At 45.1% G+C, this 13740-nt stretch overlaps 1 protein-coding gene across 1 annotated transcript in view; it reads left to right on the top strand.

Annotated features, from left to right (window-relative positions):
• LOC110534569 (zeta-sarcoglycan) overlaps positions 1-13740 on the top strand; it is a 323045-nt gene that overhangs the window by 306317 nt on the left and 2988 nt on the right. The window lies entirely within an intron of this gene.

Here is a 13740-nt window from a genome sequence, read left to right as displayed (position 1 = left end):
CTTGCAGATGACAAGCATACCCATAACATGATGTAGCCACCACCATGCTTGAAAATATTAAGAGTAGTACTCAGTGATGGGTTGTGTCGGATTTGCCCCAAACATAAAGCTTTGTATTCAGGACAAAAAGTTAAAGTTCATTCCTTTGCCACCTTTTTTGAAGTTTTCCTTCAGTGCCTTGTTGCAAACAGGATGCATGTTTTGGAATATTTTTTATTCTGTACAGGCTTCCTTCATTTCACGTCATTTAGGTTAGTATTGTGGAGTAACTACAATTTTGTTGATCCATCCTCAGTTTTCTCCTATCACATCTATTAAAATCTGTAACTGTTTTAAAGTCACCATTGGCCTCATGGTGAAGTCCCTGAGTGGTTTCCTTCCCCTCCGGCAACTGAGTTAGTAAGGACGCCTGTATCTTGGTAGTGACTGGGTGTATTGATACACCATCCAAAGTGAAATAAATAACTTCACCATGCTCAAAGGGATATTCAATGTTATTTGTTTGTTTTTTTGACCCATCTACTATTACGTGCCCTTCTTTACGAGGCATTGGAACACCTCCCTGGTCTTTGTGGTGGAATCTGTGTTTGAAATTCACTGGTGGACTGAAGGACCTTACAGTAACAGTAATTGTATGTGTGGGGTCAGGAGATAAGGTAGTCAATCCAAAATCATCTTAAGCTCTATTATTGCACAAAGTCTGTCCAATTTATTATGTGTCTTGTTAAGCAAATTATTACTCCTGAACAAATTTAGGCTTGGCATAACAAAGGGGTTAAATATTTATTGACTCAAGACATTTAATCTTTTCATTCTTAATGAATTTGTAAGAATTTATAAAAACATAATTCCACTTTGACATTATGGGCTATTGTGTAAATCTAAATTTAATACATTTTAAATTCCAGCTGTAACACAACAACATTTGTAAAGGTCAAGGGGTGTGAATCATTTTTGAATGCTCTGTATGTTATCAACCATCAGTTCAGAACTGATAAATCACAGCTGTCCAATGTTTGGCAATGACGATGGTAACCATGACGGTGGCGGGGTCTGCGTTTTGTCTGACATTGTCCTAGTGTCACGCTGAGGCAGCAGACAGGCACACCCACACACACACACGCACACACACACACACACACACACACGCTTCTAAAAGACCTATAGGACAGGCTTCCTTCATTGTTGTGTCTTTGTCCCCTCTGTCTGTGTGCATTATGCCGTCACTACAGCTAGACTAGGTCTCAGGTTTATTATGGAGGTCAGTACAGTACTAGGGTCTGTCACTAGGTCTCAGGTTTATTATGGAGGTCAGTACAGTACTAGGGTCTGTCACTAGGTCTCAGGTTTATTATGGAGGTCAGTACAGTACTAGGGTCTGTCACTAGGTCTCAGGTTTATTATGGAGGTCAGTACAGTATTAGGGTCTGTCACTAGGTCTCAGGTTTATTATGGAGGTCAGTACAGTACTAGGATCTGTCACTACAGCTGGACTAGGTCTCAGGTTTATTATGGGGGTCAGTACAGTACTAGAGTCTGTCACTAGTTCTCAGGTTTATTATGGTGGTCAGTACAGTACTAGGGTCTGTCACTAGGTCTCAGGTTTATTATGGAGGTCAGTACAGTACTAGGGTCTGTCACTAGGTCTCAGGTTTATTATGGAGGTCAGTACAGTACTAGGGTTTGTCACTAGGTCTCAGGTTTATTATGGGGGTCAGTACAGTACTAGGGTCTGTCACTAGGTCTCAGGTTTATTATGGGGGTCAGTACAGTACTAGGGTCTGTCACTAGGTCTGAGGTTTATTGTGGTGGTCAGTACAGTACTAGGGTCTGTCACTAGGTCTCAGGTTTATTATAGTGGTCAGTACAGTACTAGGGTCTGTTACTACAGCTGGACTAGGCCTTAGGTTTATTATGGGGGTCAGTACAGTACTAGGGTCTGTCACTACAGCTGGACTAGGCCTTAGGTTTATTGTGGTGGTCAGTACAGTACTAGGGTCTGTCACTACAGCTGGACTAGGCCTTAGGTTTATTATGGGGGTCAGTACAGTACTAGGGTCTGTCACTAGTTCTCAGGTTTATTATGGGGGTCAGTACAGTACTAGAGTCTGTCACTAGTTCTCAGGTTTATTGTGGTGGTCAGTACAGTACTAGGGTCTGTCACTAGGTCTCAGGTTTATTATTGTGGTCAGTACAGTATTAGGGTCTGTCACTAGGTCTCAGGTTTATTATGGTGGTCAGTACAGTACTAGGCTCTGTCACTAGGTCTCAGGTTTATTATGGTGGTCAGTACAGTACTAGGGTCTGTCACTAGGTCTCAGGTTTATTATAGTGGTCAGTACAGTACTAGGGTCTGTCACTAGTTCTCAGGTTTATTATGGTGGTCAGTACAGTACTAGGGTCTGTCACTAGGTCTCAGGTTTATTATAGTGGTCAGTACAGTACTAGGGTCTGTCACTACAGCTGGACTAGGTATCGGGTTTATTATGGTGGTCAGTACAGTACTAGGGTCTGTCACTACAGCTGGACTAGGTCTCAGGTTTATTATGGTGGTCAGTACAGTACTAGGGTCTTACTACAGCTGGACTAGGTCTCAGGTTTATTATGGTGGTCAGTACAGTACTAGGGTCTGTCACTACAGCTGGACTAGGTCTCAGGTTTATTATGGAGGTCAGTACAGTACTAGGGTCTGTCACTACAGCTAGACTAGGTCTCAGGTTTATTATGGAGGTCAGTACAGTACTAGGGTCTGTTACTACAGCTGGACTAGGTCTCAGGTTTATTATGGGGGTCAGTACAGTACTAGGGTCTGTCACTATGGTGACGGTATGGCTACGTTCCAATATCCATACTATTGTACCACTTGTCCAATACACAGACTGTGTCTGAAGTGGAATCCTGTGCCCTATATAGTGTACTACTTTAGCCCTATGGGCCCTGGTCAATAGTAGTGCACTGCACTATATAGTACATAAGATACCCTTTCAGACACACCCATAGCTTCCTCCTAAACGGTGTACTTGTGTGGATATTGCAACAGAGCCATGGATCTGTGACACCCTCGTCCCAAACTCTTGCTGGGGGATGTCACATGTCTGTCTGGTAGTAGCTTCTGTAGCCGCTAGGCAGCCATTTCTAGAACAATCTCTAGTATCCACAGTAGTTGAGGAACAATGCAATCCAGTACAGTCATGATTCCCTTTGGCATCAATGTGGACAGACATGACCAGCTTTTCTAGAGCATTAGATCCTGTATTGTGTTTCTGTGGTTCTGTAGCTGCTGCAAATACTATATACACTGAGCGACAAAACATTAGGAACACCTTCCTAATATTGAACTGCAATATTTTGCCCTCAGAACAGCCTGAATGTGCCTGGTCATGGACTACAAGGTGTCAAAATGGTTCCACAGGGATGCTTGCCCATGTTGACTCCAATGCAAACTGTTGAGGGTGAAAAACCCAGTAGCGTTGCAGTTCTTGACACACTCAAACCGCTGCGGTTGGCACCTACTACCATACCCCATTCAAAGGCACTTAAATCTTTTGTCTTGCCCGTTCACCCTCTGAATGACACACATACACAATCCATGTCTCAATTGTCTCAAGGCTTAAAAATCCTTCTTTAACCGGTCTCCTCCCCTTCATCTACACTGATTGAAGTGGATTTAACAAGTGACATCATCAAGGGTTCATAGCTTTCACCCTGGATTCACCTGGTCAGTGCATGTCATGGAGAGAGCAGGTGTTCCTAATGTTTTGTACACTCAGTGTATAGTCGTTTTGCCCCAGTTGTATATAGGCTGAATGAATCCTAACTTGAGATGAATGTCAAGTGGGAATTTCTGTTTTTTCATGAAAAATTTAGTTTAGCCCACACAGTTACGATTCACATACTCTTCCACTCTAAATTGATTTGATCTAACTTCTGTGATCTTTTTCTCTCTTGCTCTCTCTTGCTGTTTCTCGCTCGTTCGCTCGCTCGCTCACACACACACACACACACACACACACACACACACACACACACACACACACACACACACACACACACACACACACACACACACCAACCTGTCCCCTTTCCCTCATATAAAACTTTGCCTTCACCCTATTTTACTTAACTTTCAGGGCTAAATTAGGCAAAAACAAGTTTTGAGGATAAACAGAGATGGCTCTTGAGACTCTTGAGATGAGGACATCATTGGTGTCGCGGAGAGGGAAAGGAACATTAAACTCACAAGAGGGTTCGTCAGAGCTCTCCCCAACAGGCCCCCAGGTGCTGTGATTGCAGCATGCATCTTATCAGCATAAAATAACCTTAACACAATTTAAAGGAGGAGATTTCTTTCTGGTTCGATTAAATCCCCCCTCTCTTCATTAGCCTACTGCTCGATTGGCTTTGGGGTATTGGAATGAATCATCAATTATATCCCTGCACTTTTTTAATACCATTTATAATTCATGAATTTGCTCTGTTTTAATTTTGCAACGATTCAATCTCAAAAGGGCGTCTTTGTGTGTTTGTTGACTGAGGGTGTCGTTGCATGTGTTGATGGTGTGTGTGATGTTGTGGTATGTGTTGTCTGTGTGTGTGTGTGTGTGTATGTGATGTTGTGGAAGGTGTTGAATGTGTGTGTGTGTGTGTGTGTATGTGTGTGATGGTGTAGTGTGTTGATGGTGTGTGTGTGATGTTGTGGTATGTGACCATGATGTGTGTGTACAGTATGTTACATTGTGGAATGTGTGTGTGTGTGTGTGTGTGTGTGTGTGTGTGTGTGTGTGTGTGTGTGTGTGATGTTGAGTTTAGTTGAGTTGATGGTGTGTGTGTGATGGTGTGGTATGTGTTGATGGTGTGTGATGTTGTTGTGTGTTGATGGTGTGTGGCATGTGTTGTTGGTGTGTGTTGATGCTACTAGGGTCCAGAATCATTTGGAGAGGAAAAACTCCTGGCCCTAGTTATAGCCTGGAGTTAAATCATATCATTCAGCTACAAGTAGGGAACAGAATCATTTGGAGAGGAAAAACTCCTGGCCCTAGTTATAGCCTGGAGTTATATCATATCATTCAGCTACAAGTAGGGAACAGAATCATTTGGAGAGTAAAAATTCCTGGCCCATTTTTTTAAAACTATTTGCACTCACAGAATCGTTATGTCCCAAATGGTACTCTATTCCCTATATAGTGTACTACTTTTGACTAAGGCCATATGGGGAATAGGGTGCATTTTGCCTCACACTAGTCAGAGAGACAGGTCTTTCCAGTGGTGCTGGTCCACATTTGTATCAGTGTGATTAATGGGACATTGTCTGAGTCAATGGAAACACTAGCTCCTCTCCATCCACTTCTTCCCATTTCCTCCATTGTCATGTGACATTCTTATGTAGGCTCATTCTGGGAGGGTAATGGACTGTGTAATGCACTCAGATGGTCCTAGTCATTTGTACCACCACCGTGATGTGTCTATGTGCCTGTGTGTGTCTGTGTGCCTGCATGCTTGTGCACTTCCAGGCATCACCTCTGCAAAGGCACCACTTTCGTCCTTCAACTCCCCCTTCCTCCCATCCCCCCTGCCGACATGCTGAGACACTAAAAGGGTTTCGGTTCAGGATACCTTCCTCCTCCTCTCTTCTCCCCCCTCCTCTTCCCTCTCTCTCTCTCTTCTCCAGCTGCGTCGGGAGAAATCATCCATGAAAAATGTTTTGACCGCCTATAATTGCCCGTCCCTACTCGTTCAGGGTAGGAAGGAGGGGGGGTAGGCTAAGGAAGCTAGCATCTTCCCATAAACATGATGTGGAGGGGCTGCTAGCACTGCGCTAGCTACGGTTGCTGCTGTGACAAGGACTAATACTTACAGACACTTTCATTTGGGATGTGTGTCAACTCTAATCCTTTTATAAGCTGGCCCAAATGATTTCTGCTCCTCTCTTCCTCCGTTCCCTTCTTTCTCAGTTTCCTATCTCTCCTTTTTGGGGTTGTGGTATGATGACAGTGCAATATTAGGTGTTATTTGAGGTTTGTTGTTCCATTGTGGGTCGTTGTTGCAATGGAGAGGAGGGCCTGGGGAATCTGATTGGTTTAGAAACCCCCCGGTGCCAGTGATCTCTCCTCCCATAGGTAGAAAGGGCAGAGAGAGTAATTTCCCCTATCATGGAACAATATGCTAAAATCAAATCTCCCTGGAGTGTAATATCTAATACACAAACGCTATATATATCAAATCAAATTGTATTGGTCACATACACATGGTTAGCAGATGTTATTGCGAGTGTAGGGAAATGCTTATGCTTCTAGATCTGACAGTGCAGCAGCATCTAACAAAACCTAATATCTAACAAATTCTAATATCTAACAAATTCCACAACAAAACCTAATACACACAATCTAAACCCAGCAAAAAAAGAAAATTCCCTTTTTCAGGAACCTGTCTTTCAAGGATAATATCGTAAAACTCCAAATAACTTCACAGATCTTCATTGTAAAGGGTTTGAACACTGTTTTCCATGCTTGTTCAATGAACCATAAACAATGAATGAACATACACCTGTGGAATGGTCGTTAAGACAACAACAACTTACAGACAGTAGGCAATTAAGGTCACAGTTATGAAAACCTAGGACACTAAAGAGGCCTTTATACTGACTCTGAAAAACACCAAAAGAAAAATGCCCCTGCTCATCTGCGTGAACGTGCCTTAGGCATGCTGCAAGGAGGCATGAAGACTGCAGATGTGGCCAGGGCAATAAATTACAATGTCCATACTGTGAGACGCCGAAGACAGTGCTACAGGGAGACAGGATGGACAGCTGATCGTCCTCGTAGTGGCAGACCACGTGTAACACCTGCACAGGATCGGTACATCCGAACATCACACCTGCGGGACAGATACAGGATAGCAACAACAACTGCCCGTGTTACACCAGGAACGCACAATCCCTCCATCAGTGCTCAGACTGTCCGCAATTGGTTGAGAGAGGCTAGACTGAGGGCTTGTAGGCCTTGTAAGGCAGGTCCTCACCAGACATCACCAACAACAATGTTGCCTATGGGCACAAACCCAATGTCGCTGGACCAGACAGGACTGGCAAAAAGTGCTCTTTACTGATGAGTCATGGTTTTGTCTCACCAGGGGTGATGGTCGGATTCGCGTTTATTGTTGAAGGAATGAGCGTTACACCGAGGCCTGTACTCTGGAGCGGGATCGATTTGGAGGTGGAGGTTCCGTCATGGTCTGGGGCGGTGTGTCACAGCATCATCTTGTTCTGTGTGTGATTTCCTGCAAGACAGGAATGTCAGTATTCTGCCATAGCCAGGAACGAGCCAGGATCTCTGGGAGGACTAGGGCCATTCCCCCCAGAAATTTACGGGAACTTGCAGGTGTCCATGAGGAGGAGATGCACTACAGTACTCAATGCAGCTGGTGGCCACACCAGATACTGACTGTTACTTTTGATTTTGACCCCCCTTTGCTCAGGGACACATTATTCAATTTCTGTTAGTCACATGTCTGTGGAACTTGTTCAGTTTGTCTCAATTGTTGAATCTTGTTATGTTCATACAAATATTTACACATGTTAAGTTTGCTGAAAAATACGCAGTTGAACAGTGAGAGGACGTTTCTTTTTTTGCTGAGTTTAGTAAAGATATAAAATATAAGGATGAGCAGTGATAGAGCGGTTAAGATGCAATAGATGATAAAGAATAGATTCATATGATACAGTGTACCGTATATACATATGAGATGAGTAATGCGAGATATGTAAACATTCTTAAAGTGACGTGTGTTCCATTTATTAAAGTGGCCAATGATATCAAATCTGAAGGTAGGCAGCCGCCTCTCAGTGCTAGTGATGGCTGTTTAACAATCTGATGGCCTTGAGATAGTAGCTGTTTTTCAGTCTCTCGGTTCCAGCTTTGATGCACCTGTACTGACCTCGCCTTCTGGATGATAGCGGGGTGAACAGGCAGTGGCTCTGGTGGTTATTGTCCTTGATGATCTTTTTGGCCTTCCTATGACATCGGGTGCTGTAGGTGTCCTGGAGGGTAGGTAGTTTGCCCCCGGTGATGCGTTGTGCAGACCGCACCAACCTCTGGAGAGCCTTGCTTTTGAGGGCAGTTGCTGTACCAAGCCGTGATAAAAGCCTGACAGGATGCTCTCAATTGTGCATCTGTAAAAGTTTGTGAGGGTTTTTGGTGACAAGCCACATTTATTCAGCCTCCTGAGGTTGAAGAGGCGTTGTTATAAATCATATATAAATCAAGTATAAATAATTTCAAATTCCTTATATTAAGGAAACCAGATGGCAACATTTAAAAATAATAATAATTTACGGATAGCCAGGGGCACACTCCAACACTCAGACATAATTTACAAACAAAACATATGCGTTTAGTGAGTCCTCCAGATCAGAGGCAGTAGATGACAATTGTTCTGTCCTGCTAAGCATTCAAAACGTAACTAGTACTTTTAGGTGTCAAGGAAAATGTATGGAGTAAAAAGTACAGTATTTTCTTTAGGAATGTAGTTTCCTAAGGACTTGAAGCGATGCTGCCATCTCTGTCGGCGCCATCTTTTATCGGCCTTTATGAAATCCATAAACATATTTTGTTATTATTATTATATGAAGTTCTGCGAGACGTACATAGCCATAATCAGACCTGAGGTATCCTGACCTGTTGCATCACTACCTGGTATGGCAACTGCTCGGCCTCCGACTGCAAGGCACTACAGAGGGTAGAGCGTACGGCCCAGTACATCACTGGGGCCAAGCTTCCTGTCATCCAGGACCTCTATACCAGGAAGGCCCTAAAAATTGTAAAATAGTCCAGCCACCCAAGTCATAGACTGTTATTACCTTAATTACCTTGACTAATCTGTACCCCCGCACATTGACTCTGTACCCCCTGTATATAGCCTCCACATTGACTCTGTACCTGTACCCCCTGTATATAGCCTCCACATTGACTCTGTACCTGTACCCCCTGTATATAGCCTCCACATTGACTCTGTACCCCCTGTATATAGCCTTCACATTGACTCTGTACCCCCTGTATATAGCCTCCACATTGACTCTGTACCCCCTGTATATAGCCTCCACATTGACTCTGTACTTGTACCCCCTGTATATAGCCTACACATTGACTCTGTACCCCCTGTATATAGCCTCCACATTGACTCTGTACCCCCTGTATATAGCCTACACATTTACTCTGTACCCCCTGTATATAGCCTACACATTGACTCTGTACCCCCTGTATATAGCCTACACATTGACTCTGTACCCCCTGTATATAGCCTACACATTGACTCTGTACCCCCTGTATATAGCCTACACATTAACTCTGTACCCCCTGTATATAGCCTACACATTTACTCTGTACCCCCTGTATATAGCCTACACATTGACTCTGTACCCCCTGTATATAGCCTCCACATTGACTCTGTACCCCCTGTATATAGCCTACACATTAACTCTGTACCCCCTGTATATAGCCTCCACATTGACTCTGTACCCCCTGTATATAGCCTACACATTGACTCTGTACCCCCTGTATATAGCCTACACATTGACTCTGTACCCCCTGTATATAGCCTACACATTGACTCTGTACCCCCTGTATATAGCCTACACATTAACTCTGTACCCCCTGTATATAGCCTACACATTTACTCTGTACCCCCTGTATATAGCCTACACATTGACTCTGTACCCCCTGTATATAGCCTCCACATTGACTCTGTACCCCCTGTATATAGCCTACACATTGACTCTGTACCCCCTGTATATAGCCTACACATTGACTCTGTACCCCCTGTATATAGCCTCCACATTGACTCTGTACCCCCTGTATATAGCCTACACATTGACTCTGTACCCCCTGTATATAGCCTACACATTGACTCTGTACCCCCTGTATATAGCCTACACATTGACTCTGTACCCCCTGTATATAGCCTACACATTGACTCTGTACCCCCTGTATATAGCCTCCACATTGACTCTGTACCCCCTGTATATAGCCTACACATTGACTCTGTACCCCCTGTATATAGCCTACACATTGACTCTGTACCCCCTGTATATAGCCTACACATTGACTCTGTACCCCCTGTATATAGCCTCCACATTGACTCTGTACCCCCTGTATATAGCCTACACATTGACTCTGTACCCCCTGTATATAGCCTACACATTGACTCTGTACCCCCTGTATATAGCCTACACATTAACTCTGTACCCCCTGTATATAGCCTCCACATTAACTCTGTACCCCCTGTATATAGCCTACACATTGACTCTGTACCCCCTGTATATAGCCTCCACATTGACTCTGTACCCCCTGTATATAGCCTACACATTGACTCTGTACCCCCTGTATATAGCCTACACATTGACTCTGTACCCCCTGTATATAGCCTACACATTAACTCTGTACCCCCTGTATATAGCCTACACATTGACTCTGTACCCCCTGTATATAGCCTCCACATTGACTCTGTACCCCCTGTATATAGCCTCCACATTGACTCTGTACCCCCTGTATATAGCCTACACATTGACTCTGTACCCCCTGTATATAGCCTCCACATTGACTCTGTACCCCCTGTATATAGCCTACACATTGACTCTGTACCCCCTGTATATAGCCTACACATTAACTCTGTACCCCCTGTATATAGCCTACACATTGACTCTGTACCCCCTGTATATAGCCTACACATTGACTCTGTACCCCCTGTATATAGCCTCCACATTGACTCTGTACCTGTACCCCCTGTATATAGCCTACACATTGACTCTGTACCCCCTGTATATAGCCTACACATTGACTCTGTACCCCCTGTATATAGCCTCCACATTGACTCTGTACCCCCTGTATATAGCCTACACATTGACTCTGTACCCCCTGTATATAGCCTACACATTGACTCTGTACCCCCTGTATATAGCCTACACATTGACTCTGTACCCCCTGTATATAGCCTACACATTGACTCTGTACCCCCTGTATATAGCCTACACATTGACTCTGTACCCCCTGTATATAGCCTCCACATTGACTCTGTACCTGTACCCCCTGTATATAGCCTCCACATTGACTCTGTACCCCCTGTATATAGCCTCCACATTGACTCTGTACCTGTACCCCCTGTATATAGCCTCCACATTGACTCTGTACCCCCTGTATATAGCCTCGCTACTGTTATTTTACTGCTGCTCTTTATTATTTATTATTATTGTTTACTTAACACTTATGTTGGGTAAGGGCTTGTAAGTAAGCATTTCACTGTAAGGTCTACCACACCTGTTGTATTCGGTGCATGTCACAAATACAATTTGATTTGATAATCAAGGACTTGGCCATTAGTTGACTGGTTGTGAATAGAGTGTTAGTGCAGGGTTAAAACAAATATGTGCGACAGCGGGTGGTGCCCAATGAGAGGGGTGGAGAACTACAGTTTGATATGTACACAACTCTTGAAAGTTGATATTACTCTACGGTAGATCACCACTGCTCAACCTAGGGCCCTGAGTAATTTTCTGTCACATGGTCCAGCACCATCGCTTTCATTTTTGGTCAAATTCTCATTTCTGGTTAAGCCTTAAAATGCGGGATTACATCTTGCAATGTCACATGATTGTGCAAAACACAGGGGCCTATTCCATGTTGCTTTGTGTTCTGGTGTTTTTCGACGCAACCCTCAGGGACCACCCGTCATTTCACACATTGGATCTATTTCAACACGAGCACGCCTGATTCAGCTAATGAAGAGCTTGATTATTAGTTGACGGGACGAGTTGAATCGGACATGCCAGTGTCGAAGGACTGGAGGGCTGGTTTGAGAAACACGCCCCTAAGGTACATTATCAGCTATTTAGCATCTTGTCTGTTGGATGCTGCTACCTGCCAGACCCCTGTAACGCTGTGCCTAACATGGTGGCTTAAATCCTGTGAAGTCAGCTAGCGGCCAGGGCAGACCAGGCCAGACCTGTGGAGTTAGCTAGCTAGCGAGCAGACCAGGCCAGACCTGTGGAGTTAGCTAGCTAGCGAGCAGACCAGGCTAGACCTGTGGAGTTAGCTAGCTAGCGAGCAGACCAGGCCAGACCTGTGGAGTTAGCTAACGGCCATGGCAGACCAGGCCAGACCTGTGGAGTTAGCTAACGGCCAGGGAAGACCAGGCCAGACCTGTGATGTTAGCTAACGGCCATGGCAGACCAGGCCAGACCTGTGGTGTTAGCTAACGGCCATGGCAGACCAGGCCAGACCTGTGGTGTTAGCTAACGGCCATGGCAGACCAGGCCAAACCTGTGGAGTTAGCTAACGGCCAAGGCAGACCAGGCCAGACCTGTGGTGTTAGTTAATGGCCAGGGCAGACCAGACCAGACCTGTGGAGTTAGCTAACGGCCATGGCAGACCAGGCCAGACCTGTGGTGTTAGCTAACGGGCAGACCAGACCAGACCTGTGGAGTTAGCTAACGGCCAGGGCAGACCAGGCCAGACCTGTGGTGTTAGCTAACGGCCAGGGCAGACCAGGCCAGACCTGTGGTGTTAGCTAACGGGCAGACCGGACCAGACCTGTGGAGTTAGCTAACGGCCAGGGCAGACCAGGCCAGACCTGTGATGTGAGCTAACGGCCAAGGCAGACCAGGCCAGACCTGTGGAGTTAGCTAACGTCCAGGGCAGACCAGGCCAGACCTGTGGTGTTAGCTAACGGCCATGGCAGACCAGGCCAGACCTGTGGTGTTAGCTAACGGCCAGGTCAGACCAGGCCAGACCTGTGGACTATGCACTATTAGTGGTGCTCCAGGTAATCAAAGGAAAGAAGATAAACATGGCGGCGGCTGCCGTCTCTGATCCATCATCATGCTGGAGGGAGGGAGTCGGGGAGGGAGGAGTGTGTCTGGGCTTTTGTTTGTGTTTACGCTGGTGGAGATATGCCCTGTCAGCTCACGGAGACGCCATTACTTACACTAATTGGTTCGCCACCGCCGGCTTATATCTGAATACCGGCGCTCTCTTTCCTGGTTCCTACACTTTCCCTCTCTCTCTTTATTTCTCTCTCTCTCTCTCTCTGCAATGTCACTCTCTCCATTTAGTATATTTCGCTTTTCTCCTTCATCATGAAAATGGGGTACATGAATGATGGTGGGTAAATGCCGGGAAAGATTACCTGGTAGCGAGCTACTTAAGGCTGTCAAGGAGTGCTCTTGTTACTTTATACTTAGATAAATACAGATATAAATAAATAAATGGATAAATAAGTAAATATCCGTCCATAAATAAGAGGGGATCTAATGAGTTCTAAGTTGATCGCTGCCTGTTTCAATCGCAATACCAGGAGCACTCAGCTTTTGAAATACAAATCTCTCCCTATCCCTCTTTCTTCCCCTCTCTCTCTCCATCTCTCTCTCTCTCCCTCTCTCTCTCTCTTCATATTTCTCTCTCTCCTTCTCACTCTCGCCCCTCCATTGCGTCGTTAGTGGTGTGTATGACACTTCATAAACGATACACACTCCTAGTGAAGGCTCTTCTAATGGAGTGTATGGTGCTCATTACTCGGGGAGAGGAGATGCTACTGACTGACTGCTGCTGGTGCTTCTGCACAGGTGTTTTCTCTTGACAGATGGAGAGGCCATGGTCGCATAAGGGTGTTGAACTCAGAAATGGAATCCATAGAAAGGGCTTGGAACCTCTAACCCTGGCAATTTGACTGGTAAACTCATGGGTACTCTCACAA

Source organism: Oncorhynchus mykiss, chromosome 10 (assembly GCF_057628025.1).
Source record: "Oncorhynchus mykiss isolate SJ-2025 chromosome 10, ASM5762802v1, whole genome shotgun sequence".
Classification (NCBI taxonomy): domain Eukaryota; kingdom Metazoa; phylum Chordata; class Actinopteri; order Salmoniformes; family Salmonidae; genus Oncorhynchus; species Oncorhynchus mykiss.
The sequence above is the reverse complement of the archived record's forward strand: the minus strand, read 5'-3'. Positions and strand labels throughout refer to the sequence as shown.